The sequence below is a fragment of the Giraffa tippelskirchi genome, chromosome 6 (assembly GCF_054371585.1).
Source record: "Giraffa tippelskirchi isolate mGirTip1 chromosome 6, T2T-mGirTip1v1.2.pri, whole genome shotgun sequence".
NCBI lineage: Eukaryota > Metazoa > Chordata > Mammalia > Artiodactyla > Giraffidae > Giraffa > Giraffa tippelskirchi.
Genome location: NC_137280.1, coordinates 72,851,648 through 72,878,138, shown reverse-complemented (window position 1 = coordinate 72,878,138; position 26,491 = coordinate 72,851,648). Strand labels below are relative to the sequence as shown.

The 26,491-nt window shown below is 44.5% G+C and overlaps 1 long non-coding RNA gene across 1 annotated transcript in view; it reads left to right on the top strand.

Moving 5' to 3' along the window:
* LOC145509117 (uncharacterized) overlaps nucleotides 1-14,185 on the top strand; it is a 73,877-nt gene extending 59,692 nt beyond the window's left edge. Inside the window, exon 3 of the long non-coding RNA XR_014055866.1 lies at nucleotides 10,099-14,185. This is a non-coding gene — a long non-coding RNA (uncharacterized LOC145509117). The remainder of the gene's footprint in view (nucleotides 1-10,098) is intronic.
* Nucleotides 14,186-26,491: the final 12,306 nt, after the last annotated feature.

Below are 26,491 nucleotides of genomic sequence, written 5' to 3'. Positions count from 1 at the left end.
TCTTTCCTCCAGCTCCATCTGATGCTCACGAGTTTGCCAAGGGAATGGTCCTGGGTCCCTGGTACGGCAGGGCTCCACACTTCAGCTTTAAGTGCAGTGCACAGAGATGACCCAGAGGTGCCCAGGGCTGAGGCTAGATCAAGGTCGTTGACCATCATGTGCCACTAGATACCCCCCCTGCTTCCCTGATGGTTGTCAGGGTGCTGAACCCTGAGGCAGGACAGTCTGAGCCTGTGGACTCTGAACATGATGGGTTTATTCAAACCCAGTATGGAACTCGTGAGACTATTACCCCATAAGACTTGGTTTCCTCATCTCTGTTGGCCACTATAACAACTCCTGCCTCAGCATTAATGTGAAGATTAAATAAAGGATAATCACATGTGGAAACACTCAAGATTAGCTGTAGCTGTGCTTACCCCAGAGAACTATTGACATTTATGTATACCTTGTACACCTAATGGTGTCTTCTATACCCTCCAAGTCAATGCATCCTGTCCCCCAGAGGCTGGCCCCACAGCTGACCACATCCAAGCTCTTAACAGTTACCCTAAGGATTCCTTCCTAAAGCCCACAGCTTCTTGAGATGTGGCACAGAGCGTCTCAACTAATGAGCACACAAATCACGTGGGTTTCTTATTAAAACGCCTTCACTCTTCAAGGTGTGGGCCCTCAACCAGGAGCCTTGACATCACCTGGGAACTTGTGAAGATGGCAGGATCACAGGACCCATGTCAGACCTGTTGAATCAGAACCTGCCTTTTAACTAATGCCGCAATTTGCACATTCACTAGAGCTTGAGAAGTCCCAGCTCAACAGGAAAATCCTGTTAGTAACTGGGCTTTACTCGGGATGTTTTAGAAGGAAATCACTCCTTGGCTCATTGTATGGCTAATCCTCTTTCTTCCACGGCCATTTACATCTAATAATACTACTTCTCAGCACTTACTGTCAGATTACATATATACACATGTATTCGTGACTTTAATCCTTGGAGCAACTCCATAAGGTGGATACTGCAAACTACAGATGAGCCAGCTAGGAACTGGTAACTAGGTGACCTGAGGCAGGCAGTGTTAACTCTCCTAACCACTGGGCCAGGATCTGACCCCAGACCCTTCTTACGGTCAGGGCTTCACCATCCAGAACTCACCAAGTGGAGGACCTCCACGTCTGCACAAATTGGAAGGAGATACAGTCCGAGTGGCAGATGACGCAGTATGACAGTCACACAGTACTGTAACTGCAAACCAGCAACAAAGCAACTGCTTTGTGGAAATTTGATAATGAAAACTTATAGTAAACTGCAAGACACCAGAAAGTCTTCCCCTGACCTCTAGGTCTTGCCCCTTTGGTGTGGACAATCCTTGGACCCCCAGGTGCTGAGAAGTGGGGTGGTGGTAGATTTCTTCCTGGATGTGAGTCTTCTGCAGGAAGGGGGGATATGTGGATGGCATGTCAGAATCAGAAGGTGCCTGGAGAGGCCAGGAGATCCTGGTGAGGAGGGTATGTGAGCCTCCATAACCCTGGAACTAACAGAAGTGTATCTATACACTTACCCAGCTTTTTAGTTTTCAGAGCATTTTGTATTATCTAATTCCATCCTCCTAACCTTACGAGTAAGCCATGTTTGAAATACTGATTTCTGTTTTAAAGGAGAGAAAATCGGGACTCCCACCTTTTCCCCTCAATGGCATTCCCAGTGCCACTTATAAATTAGCATCCAAAAACATTTTTGCAAGCAAAGTCTGGAAACATCACTGATTCCCTTGTTAGAGGTATCAACCAGATTTGGGAGGCCAAATGACTTATCCCACCCACCTAATCTCTCCAGATTCAGAGCAGTTAGGTACTTTTTAAATCAACCACATGTGAGTCAGACAACACCTTAGGAACAGTTTGTGTGAAGGTCTCTGACCAAACCACAATCCTTGCCATCTCCAGGGTAACAGTCTTGCAACCCCAGGAGGTCTTTCCTTCTGCTCCCAGCTAAAGGGGTCTGTACAGACCCGTTTCCAACAGGGAGACAAGCCATGACTCACCCCTTGTGGGAATAGTTGACATTCTTAAGATGTACTGCACAGTCCTTGATCATGTGCCCCATTGATGAGCATTTGAAAGTAGAAGTATTGAGTCTGAGACTCAGAGCTTAAGTGACCTACTTTGTGGGTGCAGAGACGGAAAGCTGGAGCTCCAAACTGAACACAGTTGTTCCGAATGCATGTGTCTGTACCAGGATTCCTCAAAGGACAGTCCACAGACTCATCACCAATAAAGAATGACTTCAGTACTTACTATACATTGATTCCGTGGTACAGACAATAAGATACTTGATGAGAACCTCTGGAGTGGGGCTGTAACTTAGAGTGAGGCTGTCTGCTGGCCACTCAAAAGCCATTAGAGAGGCCAGATTGGTGGAAAGGAAAGTTTATTTTGGATGCCAGCAACTGGAGGAGAGGGGAGACATCTATCCAAAGGCTGACCACCACCACCCCCCCGGCCCCACGCACCGACAATCAGGGGGCAAGAGCTCTTACAGGCTGAGGGAAGGGGGTACAGGCAGTAACAGCACGGTCAGCTCTGACAGTCATCTTGAGATTGGTCATCAGTTGTTTGACCAGCATCATCTTGGTTGTTTTATGTACAGTCTTCAGTTCCAGGGTCAGTTTGTTCCCATTTCCTTGAGGGCAGTTCTTGAATTGTTTCAGCTTACATCATGGCTACTGTCTGGTCATGATGTATGTATTCAACTTCCCCACCTGGTGGGAGTTTCTGCATCTACATGACAGCTTATAGGTTATGGCTCAGAATATTATCTATAGCCCTTGAGAAGGAATCAGAAGTTGCTGACTTTGCTTAGTGACTATTATTATTTGGTCTCCTCTGATTGTTTTTGTTTCTGTATTTTCTCACTTCTGATTATTCTTTAAACTTGGAATAGATTTAAAATTTTTCCACAGACAAAAGGCAGGCAGAGGACATAGAGGGCAGGGGCAAGGACCAAGGGTCATGCTCCATTTCTGGGCCTGCAATCTGCTTTTTAGAAGCTCACCGGCATCTTGCTGCTCTCTCAGCTTTGAAAGACAGCCATCAGTACAGTTAGCACTTCTAGTCAGTATAGCCATCACATCACGTTTTTCTCAAATGTCTTTCCTCGCAATGTCCTCCCCCTGCAATTTCAGGAAAATTGTTGTCCTTTATTCTACTTGATGACTTCCTAGTACTTGTTGTGACATTGATAGGTGGCTGCTCAGATGATTTGTCACCCTAGTCTCATCTGAGACATCAGTAATCCCAATGAACAGATGTGACAAAGACTTAGGGAGATTAAGGAACTTCGCCAGGCATTACAGTTATTAAGAGATGGGTGAGCCTGAATTCAAATGCAGGAGGACCTGATGTCAAAGTCCAGTGTTTGAGTTTAACTATCCCAGTGATGATATAGAACAGTATTTAACACATGGTGTGTGCTTGATATTTGTTGAATGACTGAGTGAGTCACTGCATCCTTGGTGAACTCACTTGTTCTGAGCTCCTTCATGCCGTGTTAGAACTCAGGGAGGGTCACACCTGCAGTGTGGGTACAAATGACAGTGAGTACAAAATGACAGGCAGTGAGAAGGGTACCACAGGGCAATTGCGCTGGTAATTCCCCTTCAACTCCTGACCAGGGGCTGCCTCTGGCTGCTTCAGAAGGTGTTTAAAAGCTGAGCTGAATTGCACTCGAGAGAGAAAAGCTTGAAACCTCAGGAGAAACAGACAGCATCTCCTGGAGACATCAGACATCCCTGGGCAAACAGCCTCCTTCTAAAACACCCCCAGGGGAAGCAGGGGGGTGAGGAACCCCCCTTCCCCCAGGCTCACCAGAGCTGGTGGTGTCCACACCTCTCCACCAGGGTTGGCACCTTCCCTGCAGGAGCTGTGAGCCAGGGCTACATCCACTGCTCATCAGAGCACCTCCCTGTGGGTCTTGCATCGAGGGTCAGGAGGGATGGGGGCTCCTGTTCTCTTGGGCTTAAGATCTTGGGCTGCAGGCTCCAAGCGGAGCTGCCCATGGCTCTGTTTTGGAGAATACAGTCAGGGACACAGGGTAGGGATCAGTATGAGGAAGTGTGGTGAGGGCCCCAGGAGATTGAGACCTTGCAGAGGCTTCTGGAAACTTGTCCGGGAACGTGGGTGATGGTGTTCCCAGGGTCCAGGTTGGGGCACAATGAGCTCTGCAGCCGATTTTCCATTAGATGTGGACAAAGTTCTCGACTTGATCATTGAGGAAACCGAGACAGCTTGTCTGCTAGCCAACAAGACACACACCAGAAGCTCCCCAGAACCCCTGGACCCTGAGCTTCCTGGTTACTGGCTCACAGACGCAGCCTGGAGGTCCCTGTCACTGCCACCCCCTCATGAAGCCAGAGCTAGGCTCTCTAGTGGGGTGGGCAGCTTGGACCTGAGTGTGCTGGTGAGGCCTGTTCTCCATCAGGTTAACATTTCACGTGAGGCACAGTTAGATCAGTTAACTGGAAGTCAGATATTCCTAGAACAGACCCATGTTAGCCTTCTGGTCAGTCTCAGACAGCGAGAATTCTTCTAACCCCACAGTGGAAATGGGTCATCGCATTAGTCCCTGAAGCTGCCATTAAAAAATATCACAAACTGGGTGACTCAGAAACAAAACTGAACCATGGTTCTGGATGACAGAAGTTGGAGGTCAAGGTGAGAGCAGACTTGGTTCCCTCTGGGGGCTCTGAAGAAGGGTCTGTTTCACACCCCTTTTGTTGCTGCTGGTGGTAGCTTGGCTTTTGCATGATTCCCTTCAATCTCTGCGGCCATCTCACGTGGGTTTCTTCCCAATGTATCTCGATCTGTGTTCAAGTTCCTTTCTGATAAGGACAAAGGTCATTGAATCCCAGTTCATTGAATCCAATAGGCCTTCATTCTTAAGGTGATTGCATCTGAAGAGATCCTATTTCCAAGCAGTGTCACATTCAAGAGTACTAGGGATTAGGACTTGAACCTGTGTTTTGAGGGCCTTAAGTGTGATTTTGGACCAAACTAAAATTTGGTCCCTAAGGATTCAGGCTGGAGTGTACTAAGTTCTTTTACCAGGCTTATGCAGCATGGATAACTGTTTAGAACATCTTCGGCTATGTATCATGGATACCACCTATTTCTAAAAAGGTCTATTTACCATATCCAACATGTTAATTAGAGAAACACTTGGTATTGATCAAAGGTAAAGCCTACCACTACTCATACCTGGAGGGATTTTCTGATTGAAATTCTATTCGACCATCTGAGATGTGATTTTCTTAAAACAGTAATTTCCCCTCAAGACATGGTGTAAATTCACCAGCACACACATTGGTAACTGTTTATGATAAAGTGTAAGTGAACTAAAGATGCTGTAACATCAAGCAACAGTCATATCTACTTCACTTGGTTGCCAAGGTAAAAATAAGACAATACATTCAATTATCTCTGGTTAACAAACAACCCAAGGAAGAGATATGAAGCCACGAGCTTAATAAACACAGTTAATACATCATAGAGGGGGAGTGAAAATACAGTCTCTGCTCCTCAGTTTCTCACTGAGCTTACACTCCCTTCTTATTCCTTACTCTCTTGACAGCTGAGCGACCTTGGATGGGTCACTTGCCCTCTCCCAGTGGTAGTATCCCCCACTGTTTAAAGATTGAGAAACTGCTTTGTCTGCCAGGATGCTTGTGGGTCAATGGAAGGAAGAGCACTCTGTGGATTCTAAGCTGGTAGATATGCCAGGAGGTTTGTGATGGGGTGTTTCCTGCTTCCAGAATGGTCTAATGTCTTAGTTCTTTTATCAAGCACTAAAACAGGTATGGAAGGTCAGGCATCTAGGTCTAAAAATAGTTTCTCTCTGTCACTCAAGGAAATGCAATGGAAGTTACTCTTTGAAACAATCTTCCAGCCGAGTCTGATCACAAGGAGGTTGGCAGGACTTTTTCTTAGAACCAGGTTTTATGGGTCTTCCTGTGTAGCCAACCCCCCGCCCACAATCTTTTCTAGGAAGGACAGTCATTGAGACAACTAGATGTCTCTCCAGGGAGTAAAAATCTCCTCTGATCCCCTTAACTCAGCCATCCTGCAAAACGTATTTCTAAATTTAATTAGAAGAGTTTTTACCATTTTAAAGTAATATAGCTACATATTAAATACCTGAGAGCCAGAGAATAGCCTGTAACATCTCCCCCCGACCCAATCACAATGATTACTTGTATTGGTTTCAGCACATTCTCACATATTTCAATATTTACATAGAAGAAATCATTCTGCTTTTTATCCTGTTTTTTCCCTGCTTACATTATGGTGTAAGCTTTTTCCCCTTGTTATTTTAGAGTTTTAACTCATTTAAAAGAGCTGAGTGTATATACTGAAATTTATATATCCATTTCCCTATTATTGATTATTCAAGGCTCTTTCTAGTTTTTTCCCCATTAAAAATGCCTTAGGGAATATATTTATACATAGATGTTGCTTTTATGTCTCAGACAAGAAATTACATCCTTAGGCTCAGTTCCCAGAAGTGAGTTATTGGGTCAAAGAATATAAGTATTTCTTTGCTTCTGGAAGTATTTGCCAAACTGCTTTCCAAAATAGTCATTTACAATAAAAGAGGGACAGGGAGAGAGAGAGAGTTCTATCCCAACTCCAGTGATTTTTGTTTTATTTTCTCCTTCAGTCGCAGATATTTTAACAAGCAAAGCGTTTTTCTTCACATTTGGCTTTCTTTGCATGTGAGATTGGCCGTTGTGTATCCATTTGCTTCCTATGATTTCTGTAAATCCTATGACCTTCTTTATATGTGGTATTAGGCATCACTGGAGATCTTTGCCACCCCATGGACTGTAGCCCACCAGGCTCCTCTGTCCATCGGATTCCCCAGGCCAGAATACTGGAGTGGGTCATCACGCCCTCCTCCAGGTTATCTTCCCAACCCAGGGATCAAACCCACGTCTCTTAAGTCTCCTGAATTGGCAGGCAGGTTCTTTACCACTGAGCCACCTGGGAAGCCCACAGAGGTTCAGGCACAAGGCAGTCTGGGCTGATTGCACAGACTTGGGGTCCAAGTGACTGGCAAAGGATTTGAGCCTTGTGGTCAGTAGTGAGCAGGGTTTAGGGAACTGGTGGGTAACAGAAGCAAGGGGAAAGCTGAGATCCAGGGTCTATAGCGTGTGATGCTCTGTTGTAATTCACACCCTCAGTGGCAGAGAAAGCCTGGGAATGAGGAGTTAGATGGTGGCCACTGTCCAAAGGTGCAGGCTCATTCCGTAGCCTGGTGTGTGTCCCTGGAGCTGAATCATTCAGCCTGGATGAGTCTGCTGTGCACCTGGCCCAGCATCAGTATCCAGTCCCAAGCAGCCCACGTGAAGTGCAAGCCCTGTCTTCAGGGCCCAACAACTTATTGGGAACAACTGACAACCTTCAAAGGGAAATCCACAAATGGGCATAGGGGCCATCCAGTCCCCAGAGCTCAGCACAGTGCTCACCGCAATGGCACACCCTTGCTAAGTATGCATCATGTTAATTAGCAGGTAACAGTAGAATAGAAACAGTGACAGACTTTTCTTGGGCTCCAAAGTCACCGCAGATGCTGACTGCCACCATGAAATTAAAAGACACCTGATCCTTACAAGAAAAGCTGTGACAAACCTAGACAGTGTTTTGCAAAGCAGAGACACTTTGCTGACAAAAATCTGAATAGTCAAAGCTATGATTTTTCCTGTAGTCATGCACGGATATGAGTTGGATCATAAAGAAGGCTGAGCACTGAAAAATTGATGCTTTTGAATTGTGGTGCTGGACAAGACTCTTGAGAGTCCCTTGGACAGCAAGGAGATCAAACCAGTCAGTCCTAAAGGAAGTCAGTCCTGAACATTCATTGAAAGGAGTGATGCTGAAGCTCGAATACTTTGGCCACCTGATGCGAAGAGCTGACTTGTTGGAAAAGACCTTGGCGCCGAGAAAGATTGAGGGCAGGAGGAAAAGGGGACAACAGAGGAAGATATGGTTAGATGGCATCACCAACTCAATGGACATGAGTTTGAGCAAACTCCAGGAGATAGTGAAGGACAAGGAAGCCTAGAATGCTGCAGTCCATGGGGACACAAAGAGCTGACATGACTTAGTAACCGAACAATGACAACAGTTGAATGGTTAGCGTGTCTGATGTTTAATGTCCTGGAACCAGACCCATACATCAAGGAGAAGGAAACAGAATTGTCAAGATTAGAGCTGAGGCCTGTGACACCATTTGAATTTTAGCAGCTCAAGAAAATCCTAAAGTAGATGATAGCTGAAGACTGTTCTTTCCTTCCTATACATGGTAGAAAGTTCCAGTAAAACGCTAAAAGCATTGGCTTTCAAGTCAGAACCTAGACTCCTACCTTGACTTGGCCACTTACTAGATCATAGGTTGTTCAAACATACTTAATGTCTAGTCTCCCACCTCAAAATTAGGGAAGATAACATATCTCTGAGAGGTTCTGAGGATTAACCAAATGAAAACAGTTGGCACCTGGTGGATGCTTCCTAAATGTTCAAGAAGCAGTCGAGTTTGAAGGGGCTGTAATCATGATCCATCCGACTGGTGGGGACCCCATCGTCTTTACCACATTGGTTCTAACTGCCTTATATCATCTCATCAGAAGAGCCATCACATCCAAATAACAATCCTGAGTCTTGGCAGGATTTCAGATGAGACTTAATTCAGTTAAGTGTGAATTATACAAGCTTTTCCTGGATGAGGGGCTGGTGCTGAAGAGACAGGTTCACTTATCCATTTATTAAATACTTGCCAGAACCTACCATCGTAAACCATGGGGAGAATCTAGCGAGATTCCTATCTCTTTAGCAACAGAATTCACATCTCAAGAACCAAGAGATTGACAGCCTAAAGGGCTCTCAAATGCTGAGTTGTGAAACTGGCTACCTATTCAAGGAAAAATTGCTTTTATAAATTGGCTTGTTTTACAATTTCAACTGAGACTACCAAAGCTTTTCTCATGAGGCCTTGCCATTATCTGGAGCATGTTGGTCCTGGACACAGATTTTACAGTGGCATTTGGAGAGCAAATCCAATCAAGGGGATCTTAGGTAACAAACACTTAAAAAAAAAAACGAACCCTTTGGGTTCATCCTTAGACCACCTGGAAAGAACACAGATTTCTTGTTTTGTGGGATTGTAATCAGGTCTGTGTGGGCTTGCTGATTGAGTCATCTGAATCATTATTGTAGCCCCAGGGAATTTCATGGAACTTGGAGCAGAGTTTGTCGCCTGAGCTACGCCTGTGGAATGACAATCTCATAGTCATAATGGAATCAGCCAAAGCAATCCATTTATTTGTTCATCTTCTTGAGTGTTCATTGAGCCTTTCCTGTCTGCCAAGCCCTCTGGAGAATATAAAATTGAATCAGATGAGGGCTGTGCTCACAGTCCAGTAGAGAAGACATGCCAAGTGCAGAGTGGAGAGAACTGAGACTTGGGGGAAGAACTGATAAAGTTACTTGGTTTTAAGACAGATTATTTCTGGATGAGATGAGAGGTGGAATAGGAGGTCTGGACTATCTTCATGATAGCAGTTGAACTGAGTTATATAAACAGCAGCAGAAACCAACACAACATTGTAAAACTATATTCCAATAAAACTTGAATTATACTTTACCTATCTGATAGGTAAAAATATATATAACACACATACCATGTGTTTTATCCACTATGTATCTGGCAATTTTCCTATGATAGCTTGTAAATTCTGACCCTCCAAAAAAACTCAAGTTGCTGCATACATGACTGCCATTTTATGTGTAAAAATAGCTCAGATGTTAGCAGTGTTCAAGATCACTGTGGAGTACATATGTAACAGGATAGAGTTTGAAACAAGGTTAATCTGTCCAACTCAAACTCTTCTCCTGGCACTGTGCTGCCCACATATATTGGTTGGCCGACATTTAAATGGAGCTCAGACATGGCCAGATAGGGAGGCAGGATGTGTTTGACTGATGGAGAGCACCACATTAATGGTGGTGGAGTGAGCAAGGGTGGAAGGTGTATGCTTTCTCTTGCAGGCAGTGGGGAGCCACAGACGTTTGTGGAAGAGAAATAGCTGGAACAGAACACAAAGAGAGATGAAGGTAAAGAGATGTAGCCTCAATGATTGAAGCTGGATGGGGAGACCTCAAAGAGAGGAGAGGACCAGGCGTGCCTTCCTGTGCCATAAAGCCTGGGTTAGCACGAGGACAAGCAGCCAATTCCTGGTGAGGGGTTCGGAACATGCCACCCCAACGTGTCCCACCCCAGCATATTATTTTGAGCTGAAAGTACTTGAGAAACAGATGTAGGAAGGACTGCTGGCCTATCTACTTCTGCCCTTCAAGCAGGTCATAAAATTTTCCTGACAAAAGGTCACACTACAGCAGGTGGAGAAGGACATTCTTATCACTGGAGACAGTGACAACACCAAATTGAACCCATAGGAGCCAACCTACTCAGACAACCCTTATCTCCCATTCCTTCCCCATCTATTTCCCACTTATTGGCCTATAATTTACTGTCCTTAGACCAAGCCCCTTTGTCTGCTCACATCCTCACAATCATTGTAGATAAAAAGATGTGAAAACGTTTTAGGACCAGCAACTTCTTCAGGTCTTCATTTTCCTTCTGAAGACTCCCATATATGTATTAAAGATATTAAATCTGTATGTTTTTCTCCCATTACTCTGTCTTAGGTTCTAAGAATTAAGCTGACAAGAGGGTAGAGGAAGCTTTTCTTCCCTGACACTGGGGAAGCTGGAAGGCCCATCTTCATTGCTAACCTGCTGGTGATGGTCAGTTTCCCATGAGCTTCATCAACACAAGCTTGTACGTGGTGAGGTAGACGAAGACAGAGACACAGACCCCTGAACCCATGATACTCACAGACAGGCAGGACCCTTGCTCATACACACACCGGATGCTCACGTAACAGATCATAGGATGTTTTCCAAATTCAGAAACATGGAAGAAGTGCAGAGATGTGCAGCTTGCATGCAGGCACCCACGTTCACTGCTCCACGTAGCATATGAGCTCCCTCTACTGATGGAGTTGAAGACTCAGCTGGTGGACGGCACCAGGACTGTCACTCCCTGGCCTCCAGTCTGAGGCTCAGAAGGGCTAAGAAGCGGGTTCAAGTCCACACGGCCAGGAAGAGGCAGAGCCAGGACCAATCGTCCTGATTTCGTCAGTTTCCTGTTTCTGTAAGATAAGGCCTAGTCTTCACGAGATTGTTGTAGGAATTAAATAATGCATGCACACTGTTCATTTAGGAGCTGGCACCTCGCAGGTGCTCAAGGCACAGGAGTTCATTTTAACTTAGTGCACAGACACACAGAGATTCCTATCAATCCCAGGATGTTAGAACCAGTGACACCGTAGCGATCTTCCTCTTACTTTGCAAAGAGGAAGTGGAGGTGCCTAGATGGTGCGGCCAGGGACTGACCAAAGTGGAGTGGAGCGCTCAGGTTTCCCAACACAGGCCAAGAGATTGGCCTTTGAGCTAGTGGAGGAAAGACTTGGCCAATTGATGTAAGCCACCCTCTGTCTTTGGCCTCCCCGTTGCTGACACAAACAGCATGTGAACCAAGTGACCACGGAGACAGGCACTGGCCAAACAGCATGGGCTCTCACTTACCAAGGTTGATTTAATGACTTTGAATCTCTGGCAAGGACCAAAGTCAAGTGCAGGGGTTAATAGCTGCCTGTTGCTCTGACTAGGCCATGAGAAAGTCACCACGGGAAAAGAATAGAAGCAAAATATAGCAATACAGCATAACCCAAATAAAAGTGCATTGGGTTGATCAGTTGGGTTGTCATGCCCTGCTAAGCTAAGGAAAAACATAGTGTGGGCCTTGGAATGCCGGACCAGCGCAAGTTCAGAACGCTGCTTCTGCACACACTAAGATGTTTTCCCAAGGCATATGCGGGTCTGTGACCTCCAGCCAGGTGATAGCCCTTGTACAAGAAAATAACAAAGATAGTTTAATCGATAAAATGGGAGACGTGACTGGAGGCACAGGAGGCTGACTTCATCATAGCACAGCAGATACTTTGTGCTTGTCAAGACACTAAATAAAAGTGATGTGGCTCCAAGGAACAGGGCTCTTGACCCAAGAGGTCTTGAGTCCCCTGGTCCCATCTTTAAAACTTTAATTCTGTCTCTAGCTGCTTTTTCCCAAGCTGTGCGTCAACCACTTTCGATCCCTACCTGCTGTGCTGGCTGCAGCAGTCAAGGCCCTGGCCTGGCACCGTCATTCTAGGGGACCAACTTGGAGGTAAGCAGACTCCTGGGATCCCTCTACCACTGAAGGAGGAGGGACTTCTGATAGGAGCAGACATTCGGGGCATGGGCTTGCCTTTCCTCTGGATTTTAGCCAGCATCCTCACCGAGTCCTTACTGACTGAATGTTTGATCTGCTGGCCTAGGGTCCTACTTAATATATCATGAAATCAAGATACCCATTTTACAAAGGGGAGGACCAGTGGGCATAAGAAATGCAAGTCACGTGACAGACTGTGACACCCAAGTGCCGCCTGCCTTCATAAAGTGTGAAGCAGCCAGCTGCAGGCACAGCTGTAGCCCCAGCTGAGAGGTAACAATTTGAGAATTTGGGGCCAGTCCCTAGGATGCAGTAGATGTACTGAATCAGAGATATTAAGTCTGTGTCCCCAGGAGGAACAATATATAAGTCTGGGAATAAAGGGTGTAAGCCAGTGGGGTCACACTTAACATCTACCCAAATGACTCACAATGGCAACCTTGTGTTTACTGAGCCCATAACTCGGGGCTTTGCAGGATTAGGTGTCCTGGTCCCCCGGGGGGTATCATTTCGCCAGGGGGCAGAGGTTGAACTCTAAGCTCTAGCTTCCTTTAGGAACTTTAGGCTACTTGTGATCAGAGACCAGCAGACAAGAGCTGTCAGCACGTGAGTAGGAGTCATTAGTCCTGATCAGGAGATGGGGCCACTGTGACATAAGAAGGGCAGGAATGAATATGGTTGGACCCAAATTATCCATCCGGATACTTCTTGGAGCTCCTCTGCCCAACTGCGATGGTAAATGGGTACATACAGCAAACTAGTTCAAGTCCTCAGGGATAGGAGTCTGGATCCAGCAGAGGTACTAGGTGAGGGTGATATTGTCTAGGATGGAGAAAGGAAGCGGTGCCACAGGTATCCGTTACAGGTTTGAGATCAGGCGCCACGGTGGGAAGGGATATTTCATTCCACCCTTTAAGCTCCTTACATGTAGACAGGCCCATGGGAATCCTGGAATAGCTGCTCCCTGAGTCTGTATGAAGACTACAATGGCCCTCCCTTCCCTGTATGCAAATTTAACCTTCACCAGCTCTCAGCTGCCTATGGATCAGGCAGTGGCTTGAGGGTTTGTAATCCTCTCAGTTGAAGGTGAGGTTGTCAATTCTCAGCACCCCTTGTAAGGTTTCCACACACTACACTGTTTGCTTCTGTTTCAAACTGTAACAGCCTCTAATATTCCTGGAATGTATACCACATAAGTGAGTGTCTGTCATAACTTACAGGTCACACTGTGGACTCCATAAGTGGTTTAATGTAGTTATAACTATGTTCTTACAAGTAACTTCTGAGATGCATGTAATTCTCCTCTGAGGTAGGGAAAAACAACTGAAATTGTTCAGCGAGTAGGTGAGACCTGCAATGGAAAACCAGCTCTGGCTCCATTGGGTTGTATCCCTCCTCCGGTTATTTTTTGCATATTGAGCAAATGGTTGACTGTTAGCTAATAAGTGTGATTATTTGACTGTGTTGATTTTACAGATCATAAATCTGACTCATGAGTTACTTCCTTTGATCCATACAACCTACCATGTTGGCAATACTCTTTAACCGTCACGTTACAAATGAGGAAATTGTGGCTGGTCCTCTCCTGTTCCTCCTTCATCTCCTGCCTGACCAGGGTTTGAAAAGTGATCAACCAGGATGTTAACTCTAAAACCCTGTTCATTTCTTAGTGAACTCAAGAAAATGTTAATGCCATTTATGTTTTAAGCACATTTCATTAAGAGATCAGTTAATTAGTTAGCTACCTGAAGTTCTGAACCTCAACTAAGATAGTTGCATGTAAAAATTGTCTGTACCCTATAAAGGACCATGCCAGTGGGTTGACAATAAGAACCCATATTTGTAAGCATTCTGGAATTTCTAGATAATCTTGATTTTCAAGGGAATAGGGGTAGTAAGATAATATTGTGCTCAGTACCATAGTGGAAATAGGTGGTGAGAGGCAGACCTGTGTGTGATAAAGAATGATTTTCACCCAGGCTCATGGCACTATAGGAGACTTTCTACACTGTAGATAGACGATAAGTTGGAAGATGGAAGGGAACTCGGCAGGAGGAATCCAGCTCAACTAAGACAGGTGAGACCAGAGGCACAGCCCTGCTACTCGGCGTGACACGGCAGAGCTCACGTGAAGGTCACTGCCTGACTCAGACTAGTCCCAGCACATCCTGAAAATAAAGGGAAATCTGCTTCTGACACTTTTGGAAGGAGACAGGGTATGCATTACAAAGAAATATTGCATGTACTTGCTGAAAAAACCTCAGCTCAAGAATGCAGACAGAATGGCATTACCCTCCTAAACTCCCTCCCTTGAAACTCATCTCCAGGGAAGCAATGCCTCTCTCTCCTAGGTTGCCTTTGCTGCTTTACGTTACTATTTTAAAGATAGCTCTTAAAACCTGAAGACTCACTGTATGTCTGCAAACTTGTATCCGGATTATGATGTATCCCACTCATTAACTGACAGGGGAAGGTGGTGGTGAATGCAAAGGTGGTGTCAGTTGAAGCTAGATGTCTTGTTACTGCAGTTGCCTGTACATGTGTGCATTTTGCACGTGTGTTTAAATACAATCTAACCTCCTTCCCTCATTTATTTCACACCCCTGCTATTCGGAGAAGGCAATGGCAACCCACTCCAGTACTCTTGCCTGGAAAATCCCATGGACAGAGGAGCCTGGTAGGCTGCAGGCCATGGGGTCGCTAAGAGTCAGAAACGACTGAGCGACTTCACTTTCCCTTTTCCCTTTCATGCATTGGAGAAGGAAATGGCAACCCACTCCAGTGTTCTTGCCTGGAGAATCCCAGGGACGGGGGAGCCTGGTGGGCAGCCATCTATGGGGTCGCACAAAGTCGGACACGACTGAAGCGATTTAGCAGCAGCAGCTATTTAGGAAGCAAATCAATGCATCATAAATAATGGGCAGAGAAGGGAGTGTTGGGTAAGTGAGGCTTATTTTCCTGGGAGAGTTATTAAAATTAGTATTAAAAATGCCCCTGTTAACTCCTGAGAGAAGGGAAAAATCTTCGGGGTCATGAAATAGAGGAAAACAAGTACCTTATAGCTCAGCCAAATTCCCCTCTATTTCTACAGGGTGAGAAGGCTGAAGCACAGGAGGTCCAGGTGATCTAGGCCAGGCTGCCCAGTGGATGGACAAGGACACAGGACTCAGGCTAATTCTTGTTGAATGAGGTGGGAGGCATGGATCCCCAAACTGGGCTGCCCACAACTCATGCAGTGTTGAGAGATTACCTCCAGATTTTCATAGTGTCCGGTTGTCTCTAGATAACAGGAATAAAAATACTGAAGAAAAAAAGATTCTGACCTCAGAACTTACTAGCAATGCGACTTTGAGTAAGTCTCTTGACTTCTCTACACCTCAATTTCCTTATCTCTTTAGAGATAAAGAGATCTTATGGTTCCTTTTCAGAATCAAGTGAGCTCAATATGTACTGGACTCATCTCTTTCCCATCACAGACAAAAAAAGCCCCTTCGGGGAAAGGTGAGATTGTTACACAATAGTTATAGCAAAACTGGCCAAGAGGGTGTGGGGACTTCCAACCTCCAGCACAGGTCAGTCACTGGCTACGGTCACTGCAGGGAGATGTAAACTGCCAGGCATTTCTAGCCACCTGTGCTCTAATCAGAGCAGCCCAGGGTTCACAGTGAGGATGTCCACCATCCTATGCAGTGATCAGCTTGGCTTTTGAAGGGGTCAGTCTAGGGCTATGGTGGGCCCAACAACTCCATCTCAAGGGCACCATTCACCTCTTTCATTCCACAGGAACCTCGGCTGGGGTGGGGTCCACTGGGCCTTTCCTGCCGTTATGGCTCCCTACCCCACTGGTCAAGGAACTAGTGAGCATTTGGTCAGTTGCTGGGTCCATCCTGATGGTGCCCTTGGAAACTGGGGATGGAATAGATGGGCCTGTGGACCATTCTGAGCTCTGCTGGTTTGAGCTGGGTCAGATCCATTTATCCCTTGACCTTCAGAAGTCCTTACCCTCTTGGGGGGCTTTGGAGACTCCTAGAAGGCAATGGCACCCCACTCCAGTACTCTTGCCTGGAAAATCCCATGGATGGAGGAGCCTGGTGGGCTGCAGTCCATGGGGTCGCTAACAGTCGGACACCACTGAGCGACTTCACTTTCACTTTTCACTTTCATGCATTGGAGAAGGAAATGGCAACCCACTCCAGTGTTCTTGCCTGGAGAATCCCAGGGACGGGGGAGCCTGGTGGGCTGCCGTCTATGGAGTCGCACAGAGTCGGACACGACTGAAGCAACTTAGCATCAGCAGCAGCAGCAGAAGCATGTCAGTTCACTCACATCCAAAGGCCCTAGAAGGAGGTCTTTCCCTACTGTCTAGTTATTTGAGAACACTATAGGATCTTTTGAGCAGAAACTGAAAAATAAAATCTGTGATCACCTATAGTGATTTAACGCCAGGTGTTATGTGTTGCTAGATCCATTCCAAAGGAACCTTTTTTTTCATTAAATATGTCCTCAGACAGAACTGACTCAGTTCTGAAAATTGAGGGATCAAGACTTTCTGCTAGCCTCTGCTCACTCTCCCTTTATCTAAATGCCTATGTGTGAATTTATATGTATTTTCACATATATACACATACAGGAAAGGCAGCCAGCAAAATAATTGTGTTATATTTATAGATATGAAATCCCTTTGTCAGCAGCCTATTCATCTTGCCCTTATGAACTACGTGGCCCATTAGATTCCTGTGGGTAAAGGCCCCTGGGTGTCGTTGTGGTCTTGCACCTAGTCAGTCATGTGATCCTTGATCTTGATGGTTGGTCACGGTCCCTCTATGGCCTGTGCTCCTCTGTAATCCTATCATCTCACTGACACCAGGGGGCCCAGCGTTTCCAAACATCACCCTCTTCTGAGACCTGACAGCATGACTCAATGTCAGCACCCTCCCCCAGCTCATTGAACTGAAACGTGTTCTCTAGAACACCCAGAGAATGCTGTCGGTTGATGGACTTTCTGGTCTCCTATCATAGATCCTCCCTAGTGTGTCTTCTTGCCTGAGCCTTCCTTCCTGGGGACAGAGTTCCAGCATCCTGTTGAGATCTTCTCCCATAGCATTCATAATCTTTCCTAGCATGTAGTAGAACTGTCTCAAGGATCCTTGCCAAGGCATTAAATCCCAAGCCAAGGGAGAATGCCCCATGTCACTCATTCATCTTTTTACCTTTTTCTTGTCGAGGATCCTGAAGATCTCAGGTATTCTCCTCCTGGTTCCTCATAGTAAGTACAGTTGGGTCATATCTTGAAGCTGCTTTGATAAATAACTTATTCCTTGAACACTGTTAGCATTACCCAATCTGGTCACAGTGAAACTGACCCAAGTTAGTTAACATGTACGACTCATGGCAAACTTCTGCTAACTAGAGCACAGTGTGTATGTACATTTGCTTTTGTCTTAAGAGTGGAGTCTGCAAGGCTAAAGTTTGGGATTTCATTAACCTCCTCCTTTTAGTGAAGTTCATTCTTTAATATACATTTTTTCATCACATTCTGAACTGAATTTGATCCTGGGGGGGTCTCCCAAACTCCTTTTTTCTAAACTCACAAACATTAAAGTTTAGTCTTTCATGCTTTTGTAAAATGTCCAAAAAGAAATTTAAAAGCACAGTATCTTATTTTCACCATTCCATATGATACAGAATTGCTATTATACCATATACCCAGAGCTTCATCTATTCTGCCTGTCTGGTTTTGGTATTGTCTGACCATTAATTCCAACCTTATATCATGAATTGTTACCTCTGCTTTTAATTTCTGGAATAGACTGGTGAATCAGTACTATTTCTTCCTTAAGTGTTTACTAGAATTCAGACCAATCTGGGCCTGGTACATTTATGTTTTAATTATTGGTTCTATTTGATATAGGGCTATCCAGATTATCAGTTTTTCCTTGCAAGTTTTGATAGTTTCTCTTTCAAAGAGCCTGGTCAACTTCATCTAAATTATCAAAGTGGTGGGCCTATGTCACAGTCATATTCTTATATTATTCCTTTAATGTCTATGAGTTCGGTAGTGATAAGAGCCCTGTTTCATCTGTCACTGATACTTTGTGTCTTTTCTCCATTAGCCTGGTGAGAAGTTCACTTTTATTGATCTTTACAAAGAACCTGTTTTCCTGATTTCAATCCATTCATTTTTTCTCTATTGTTTTAGGCTTAATTTGATCTTCCTCTACTTTTAAGGTATAAGTTCAGGTTACTGACTTTAGGCCCTTAATCTTTCCTAATACATTTATTTAGTCTATAAATTTTCCTCTAAGCACAGCTTTTGCTTCATCCTAGAAGTTGATATGTAGAATTTAGTTCAAAACTTTAATCTTGATACTTTCTTTGAAAAATGTGTTTACAAGTATGTTTAGTTTGCAAATGTTTGAAGCTTCTCCTAGTTTAATCGTATAGTGTGAGAACATTTTATGACTTGTTCTTTTAAATTCAAGGTGCATTCTAAACCCCGAATGTGATCGATTCTGGTGACGATATCATACAGGCTTGAGAAAGGTGTATTCTGTTGAAATATTCCATACATGTTGATTAGATCAAGTTGATTGACAGTGCTGTTCAGGCTGACTTTAAAGTTACTGGTTTCCTGCTTTATTTTTCCGTTCAGCTCCCTGTTTGAGGAATTCCTGCATTCTCATTAGGCAAATAAATTTAAAATTGTTATGACTCCTTGAAAAGTTAATACTATATCATTGTATAATGCCCCTTCTATTCCTTCTAAATTTTCCTTGTTCTAAAATCTGCTTTGTCTGAAATAGAGCTAGTTTTCTTTCTGGCCGTTTTAACATAGTCTTTCTTCATCCCATTACTTTTAACCATTCAGTGTCTTTAAGAAGTTTGTTTCTTGTAGACAAATCATGTAGACCTTTCCTTAAATCCACTGGAAATTTCTTTTAGTTGGTGTATTTACACCACTTAATTGAATTGATATATAAGGTAAGGAGCAGTGGCTGTGTTTTGCTGGAGCAGCCGTGAAGAGATACCCCACGTCCAAGGTAAGAGAAACCCAAGTAAGATGGTAGGTGTTGCGAGAGGGCATCAGAGGGCAGACACACTGAAATCATAATCACAGAAAACTAGCCAATCTGATCACATAGACCACAGCCTTGTCTAACTCAATGAAACTAAGCCATGCTGTGTGGGGCCACCCAAGATGGATGGGTCATGGTGGAGAGGTCTGACGGAATGTGGTCCACTGGAGAAGGAAATGGCAAACCACTTCAGTATTCTTGCCTTGAGAACCCCATGAACAGTATGAAAAGGCAAAATGATAGGATCATGAAAAAGGAACTCCTCACAGGTCAGTAGGTGCCCAATATGCTATTGGAGATCAGTGGAGAAATGACTCCAGAAAGAATGAAGGGATGGAGCCGAAGCAAAAACACCACCCAGTTGTGGATGGGACTTGGTGATAGAAGCAAGGTCTGATGCTGTAAAGAGCAATATTGCATAGGAACCTGGAATGTTAAGTCCATGAATCAAGGCAAATTGGAAGTGGTCAAACAGAAGATGGCAAGAGTGAAGGTTGACATTCTAGGAATCAGCACACTAAAATGGACTGGAATGGGTGAATTTAACTCAGATGACCATTCTATCTACTACTGTGGGCAGGAATCCCTTAGAAGAAATGGAGTAGCCTTCATAGTCAACAAAAGAGTCCGAAATGCAGTACTTGGATGCAATCTCAAAAACGACAGAATGATCTGTTCCTTTCCAAGGCAAACCATTCAATACCACAGTAATCCAAGCCTATGCCCCGACCAGTAACGCTGAAGAAGCTGAACTTGAATGGTTCTTTGAAGATCTACAAGGTCTTTTAGAACTAATACCCAAAAAAGATGTCCTTTTCATTATAGGGGACTGGAATGCAAAAGTAGGAAATCAAGAAACACCTAGAGTAACAGGCAAATTTGGCCTTGGAATACAAAATGAAGCAGGGCAAAGGCTAATAGAGTTTTGCCAAGAGAACACACTGGTCATAGCAAACACCCTCTTACTACAACACAAGAGAAGACTCTATACATGGACATCACCAGATGGTCATCACCAGATGGTCAACACCGAAATCAGATTGATTATGTTCTTTGCAGCCAAAGATGGAGAAGCTCTATACAGTCAGCAAAAACAAGACCGGGAGCTGACTGTGGCTTGGGTCATGAACTCCTTATTGCCAAATTCAGACTGAAATTGGTCTAGTGGTTTTCTGTACTTTCTTCATTCAGGTATGACCTAAATCAAGTCCCTTATGATTATACAGTGAAAGTGAGAAATAGATTTAAGGGACTAGATCTGATAGACAGAGTGCCTGATGAACTATGGACGGAGGTTCATGACATTGTACAGGAGACAGGGATCAAGACCATCCCCATGGAAAAGAAATGCAAAAAAGCAAAATGGCTCTCTGAAGAGACCTTACAAATAGCTGAGCAAAGAAAAGAAGCTAAAAGCAAAGGAGAAAAGGAAAGATATACCCATTTGAATGCAGAGTTCCAAAGAATAGCAAGGAGAGATAAGAAAGTCTTCCTCAGCAATCAGTGCAAAGAAATAGAGGAAAACAACAGATTGGGAAAGACTAGAGATCTCGTCAAGAAAATTAGAGATCCCAAAGGAATATTTCATCCAAAGATGGGCTCGATAAAGGACAGAAATGGTATGGACCTAACAGAAGCAGAAGATATTAAGAAGAGGTGGCAAGAATACACAGAAGAACTGTACAAAAAAGATCTTCATGACCCAGATAATCACGATGATGTGATTACTCACCTAGAGCCATACATCCTGGAATGTGAAGTCAAGTGGGCCTTAGAAAGCATCACTACAAACAAAGCTAGTGGAGGTGATGGAATTCCAGTTGAACTATTTCAAATTCTGAAAGATGATGCTGTGAAAGTGCTGCACTCAATATGCCAGCAAATGTGGAAAACTCAGCAGTGGCCACAGGCCTGGAAAAGGTCAGTTTTCATCCCAATCCCAAAGAAAGGCAATGCCAAAGAATGCTCAAACTACTGCACAATTGTACTCATCTCACACGCTAGTAAAGTAATGCTCAAAATTCTCCAAGCCAAGCTTCAGCAATACGTGAATTGTGAACTTCCAGATGTTCAAGCTGGTTTTAGAAAAAGCAGAGGAACCAGAGATCAAATTGCCAACATCTGCTGGATCATCAAAAAAGCAAGAGAGTTCCAGAAAAACATCCACTTCTGCTTTATTGACTATGCCAAAGCCTTTGACTGTGTGGATCACAATAAACTGTGGAAAATTTTGAAAGAGATGGGCATACCAGACCACCTGACCTGCCTCTTGAGAAACCTGTATGCAGGTCAGGAAGCAACAGTTAGAACTGGACATGGAACAACAGACTGGTTCCAAATAGGAAAAGGAGTACGTCAAGGCTGTATATTTAACATCTATACAGAGTATCATGAGAAACGCTGGGCTGGAGGAAGCACAAGCTGGAATCAAGATTGCCGGGAGAAATACCATTAACCTCAGATATGCAGATGACACCACCTTTATGGCAGAAAGTGAAGAAGAACTAAAAAGCCTCTTGATGAAAGTGAGAGAAGAGTGAAAAAGTTGGCTTAAAGCTCAACATTCAGAAAACTAAGATCATGGCATCTGGTCCCATCACTTCATGGGAAATAGATGGGGAAACAGTGGAAACAGTGTCAGGCTTTTTTTGGGGGGGAGGGGCTCAAAATCACTGCAGATGGTGACTGCAGCCATGAAATTAAAAGATGCTTACTCCGTGGAAGGAAAGTTATGACCAACCTAGACAGCATATTAAAAAGCAGAGACATTCCTTTGCCAACAAAGTCCGTCCAATCAAGGTTATGGTTTTCCCAGTAATCATGTATAGATGTGAGAGTTGGACTGTAAAGAAAGCTGAGCACCAAAGAATTGATGCTTTTAAACTGTGGTGTTGGAGAAGACTCTTGAAGAGTCCCTTGGACTGCAAGGAGATCCAACCAGTCCATCCTAAAGGAGCTCAGTCCTGGGTGTTCATTGGAAGGACTGATGTTGAAGCTGAAACTCCAATCCTTTGGCCACCCGATGGGAAGAATTGGCTCATTGGAAAAGGCCCTGATGCTGGGAAGGATTGGAGGCTGGAGAAGAAGGGGACCACAGAGGATGAGATGGCTGGATGGCATTACCGACTCGATGGACATGAGTTTGGGTAGACTCCGGGGGTTGGTGATGGACAGGGAGGCCTGGTGTGCTGTGATTCATGGGGTCGCAAAGAGTCAGACACGACTGAGCGACTGAACTGAACATCTCTTCATCTGCTCAGTCTGCTATAACAAGATGGCATAGACCTGGTTGCTTAAACAGCCTGGATGCTGGGAAGTCCAAGTCACCAGCTGATTTGGTTCTTGGTGAAGGCATTCTACCTCACATACAGACACCCAGCCTTTTCACTGTGTCCTCATGTAAGACAGCAAAAGTGAAGTCTCTTGTGTCTCTTAAAATAACACTAACTATACCAGATTAGGTTGTATGTCAAAGGTCTTTGTTCTTTATACAATTGTTTTTTTGCCCCCTTATAACCATTCAGGATGTGGTTTATATATCTCCCAATTTATACATGAGAACTGAAGGTGGTTCTTCAATGTCTAAAAGTATTTAAATTTTAAGTTTCTCAAAAGATGTAGTTTTAAAATAGAGCTTAGTCTTCCCAGATGGCTCAGTGGTAAAGAATCCACCTGCAATGCAGGAGATACAAGTTTGATCCCTGGATTGGGAAGATCTCCTGGAGAAGGGAATGGCAACCCACTCCAGTATTCTTGGCTGGGAAATCCCATGGACAAAGAAGCCTGGCAGGCTATAATCCATGGGGTTGCAAAAGAGTCAGACTCAGCTCAGCAACTGAAAACATACAGTATAGAGCTAATAAGTACTAAGGACCCTAACGTTGTGTGTCATACTCTGCAAGTTGCCTTTTGCAACATCATCTCATTGATTCCAAGGGTGCTATGAAATGGGCATTACTGATCCAGCTCTGTTGGTGAGGAAAAAGATTCAAGGGAATACAACAATTGTGTTTTATCTACAAGGTATGAGAATGAGGCTTTTCTGGATCTAAAACCTTCTGCTACAGGCTGCCACTTTCATTGGAGTGTGTTTCTTACACTCCAATGCTAGAGGATTATGGCTGACTGGCCATGGGCAAGGCCCTGTGACATACTTGACTCATGCTGGTTTCATCTGGACCTCACACCTCTCTGTGCAGTACCAGTGAGCTGACAGGGATGCTGGCTTTCAAGGATGGGATCCCTGAGCACCCAGAGAGGATCGTGGGAGTCTTGCCAGTGGCAGCCTATGCTGAGACTGTTTCGTTTCTTGAGTTTTTAGCCCTTCTGCTCACTTTTCCTGATCCACATGGTAATAGCATCTGGAATGAATAGATTTGTGGCACTTTGTGGCAGTGATGTGCTTTATGTCAGGTGTTCCAGGTGTTTGAGTGCCCGACTTCAGCTCGACCTAGCAGAACACAATGCTGTTTGACTTTTGAAGTCATGAAGAATGGAGACCAAGAAAAAGATGAGGCAGCTTAGACCCTCTCATGTAAACAATTTGCCAATATGCCCCTTCTCTGGGCCACGTGAACTCCTGGCTTAGGAGTTGCTGCCTTGAATATCCAGGCTTCCCTTTTCCATGTGCATACAGGCTGCTTTTCAACTACCAGCTCCATTTAGCTCATCGGCATTCAGGCTGGTACCATAAAGCACACCTTTATCATAAGTCACAGATTAAGCTGCTACCCTACAAAATATTTGTTGACACAAGAAGAAAAGGCAAGGGGTGCATTCCTCAGCCTCAACACGACTCTATTTTTGCCAAGTTTGCTTTGAGGAACACTTGCCAGGTCACCACAACCAACTGTAGGGATCCAAGGAGATCAAAATAACACATCCCATCATTGATGTATTATGACTTCTACAACGATGGTTACTAGCATTATAATTGTTTACTACATGCCCAAACAGAGTTAAGCACTTTGCCTGCTGTGTTAGCCAGTCTGGGATGCCATAATGAAATGTCACCACCTGCACGATTTACATAGGAAATTTCTCACAGCTCCAAGGTCAAGATGCCAGGGTGGTCGGGCTCTGGTGAGAGCCTCTCCTGGCTGGCAGAGACCTTCTCCTACTGTATCCTCCATTATTACTGACTAGGGTTTCTTGGCTGCCTTAATAAAAATCGACCAGAGGCCAGACCAAAAGTTCAGGCCAGGTTTTATCAGGACCCCTGATGCAGAAGGTGCGCCTAGGGTTGGGTAGGAGGGGTTGCTCAGGTGGCTTGCTCACCCCTTAGGTAGTGTTGTGTGCAGGGGGCATGTGCAGTACCCTGATTTTGTTCAACCCCCCACTTTTGCTCCAGGCTGTTCAGAAATGGAAGTTGGGTTGTTTGGTCTCCTCATCTCTTTTGTCCAGAATTTGTCCCAACTGCTCATGCATGCAGTGATTTTTAGTCCCATACAGTTTTTGTATTTTCTTGCTCGAGGAATGTCCAGGTGCAAACATTATAGCATTGCAAAGGGTCGTAGGTCCCAGCCTGTCTCAACATGGTGCTTCTTCCTCTTCTAAGGGCACTAATCCCATCTTGAGGCCCCATCCTCATGACCTCATGTAAACCTCATCACTTCCCCAAAGCTCCATCTCTTAGTACTATCGCATTGGAGGTTAGAGCTTCAACATGAGTTTGGGGGATGAGGACACAGATATTCAGTCCATAATATGTGCATTACCTTCTCATTGAATCTTCACAATAATCCCATGAAATTAAACTAGCCCTTAGCATTTCCATTTTACTGATGAAATAAATAGTTTAAAAATTTATGTCAGTCCATACAAGTGAGAGGTTGAATGGAGTTTCAGATTCGGGTAATGAGTGATACCAGTCTGTGCTGGGAAATAGTACAGGAGCCCAAAGTGGGAAAATAGCTCTATAGTCCCTTCCTTATTCGACTTTAAGATGCTCCTTTTCATTGTTGTCTGTTATATTTGCATATTTATCTTGTACAGGTGGCTTTCACAAGCATTTCCCCCTTTATTCCTACTTTTAAAAAATGAGTTCCTCCATCTGAATTACAATTCAAAGGCTCAGCAAGATTAAGTGGGTTTTCCTTCCCTATCTCAGCAACATGTTGATCTTGAACTTCGAAATTTTAGTGACTCATGTTACACAGGAAAGTAGAAACAGGTGCACTGATTATTATGTAGGTTTCCATGAGATTCTATAGCCATGTTAATATGCACCCAGAACTTTAAGATTACTCGAGGACTGCACTTTCACATTTTCTGGAAAGAAATCTTAAATGCAACATGTATTGGGCCTTGAGCAGACTGATAAAGTAATACAATTCATCACCATGTCCTGAGGAAGTCCTCTGTGCCAGGTATGGGTGGAGTTCTCAGGAATGAGGGAAGAAAGTGCTCCCCTGTTAGGAGCTGAGTGCCCAGGAAGCACTCAGGTGCCTGTGTGTCCACAGGGCAAAGCAGAACGGGGCAGGTTCTGTGGGACTCCCGAGGACAGGCTATTTTCCCTGGATAGACAGAGGCTTTGGGGGGAGGAACAGGGACATTGCAGTCAGGCATGCCTGGGTTCGAATCACCTTAACATCCACAGCAAGGTCTGGGGCTTGTCACTTAAGACTCTTACTGCTTCTCCTTGGGGCTTAGTTCCACCATAACCACATTTCATCACACACTCGCCAGGCTTGATACTAGTTCAGATTTATCTGTGAAATCTAAGATCACTATTTCTGCAATCAGATTATCACAGTCACCTGGGGAAATTTAAAAACCCACAGATCCAATAGAATTCCTCATGGCTCATGTCCCTGGAAGGCTTTGACTTTGTGGCACCAGGGAATCAGCAATTCTAGCTTGTTCTGTTACTGAGGTTTCCTGGGAGAGGAACACTCAGGAAACAGAACAACACAGGAAAATAAATTGCAAAGCCACAGAAGCAAAGTTGAAGCAGAGAGATAAACCCATCACTACAGCCCAGGCAAGATAATCACAGTGACTTGTGCTGGAAGAGTCAGCAAGGGTTGGA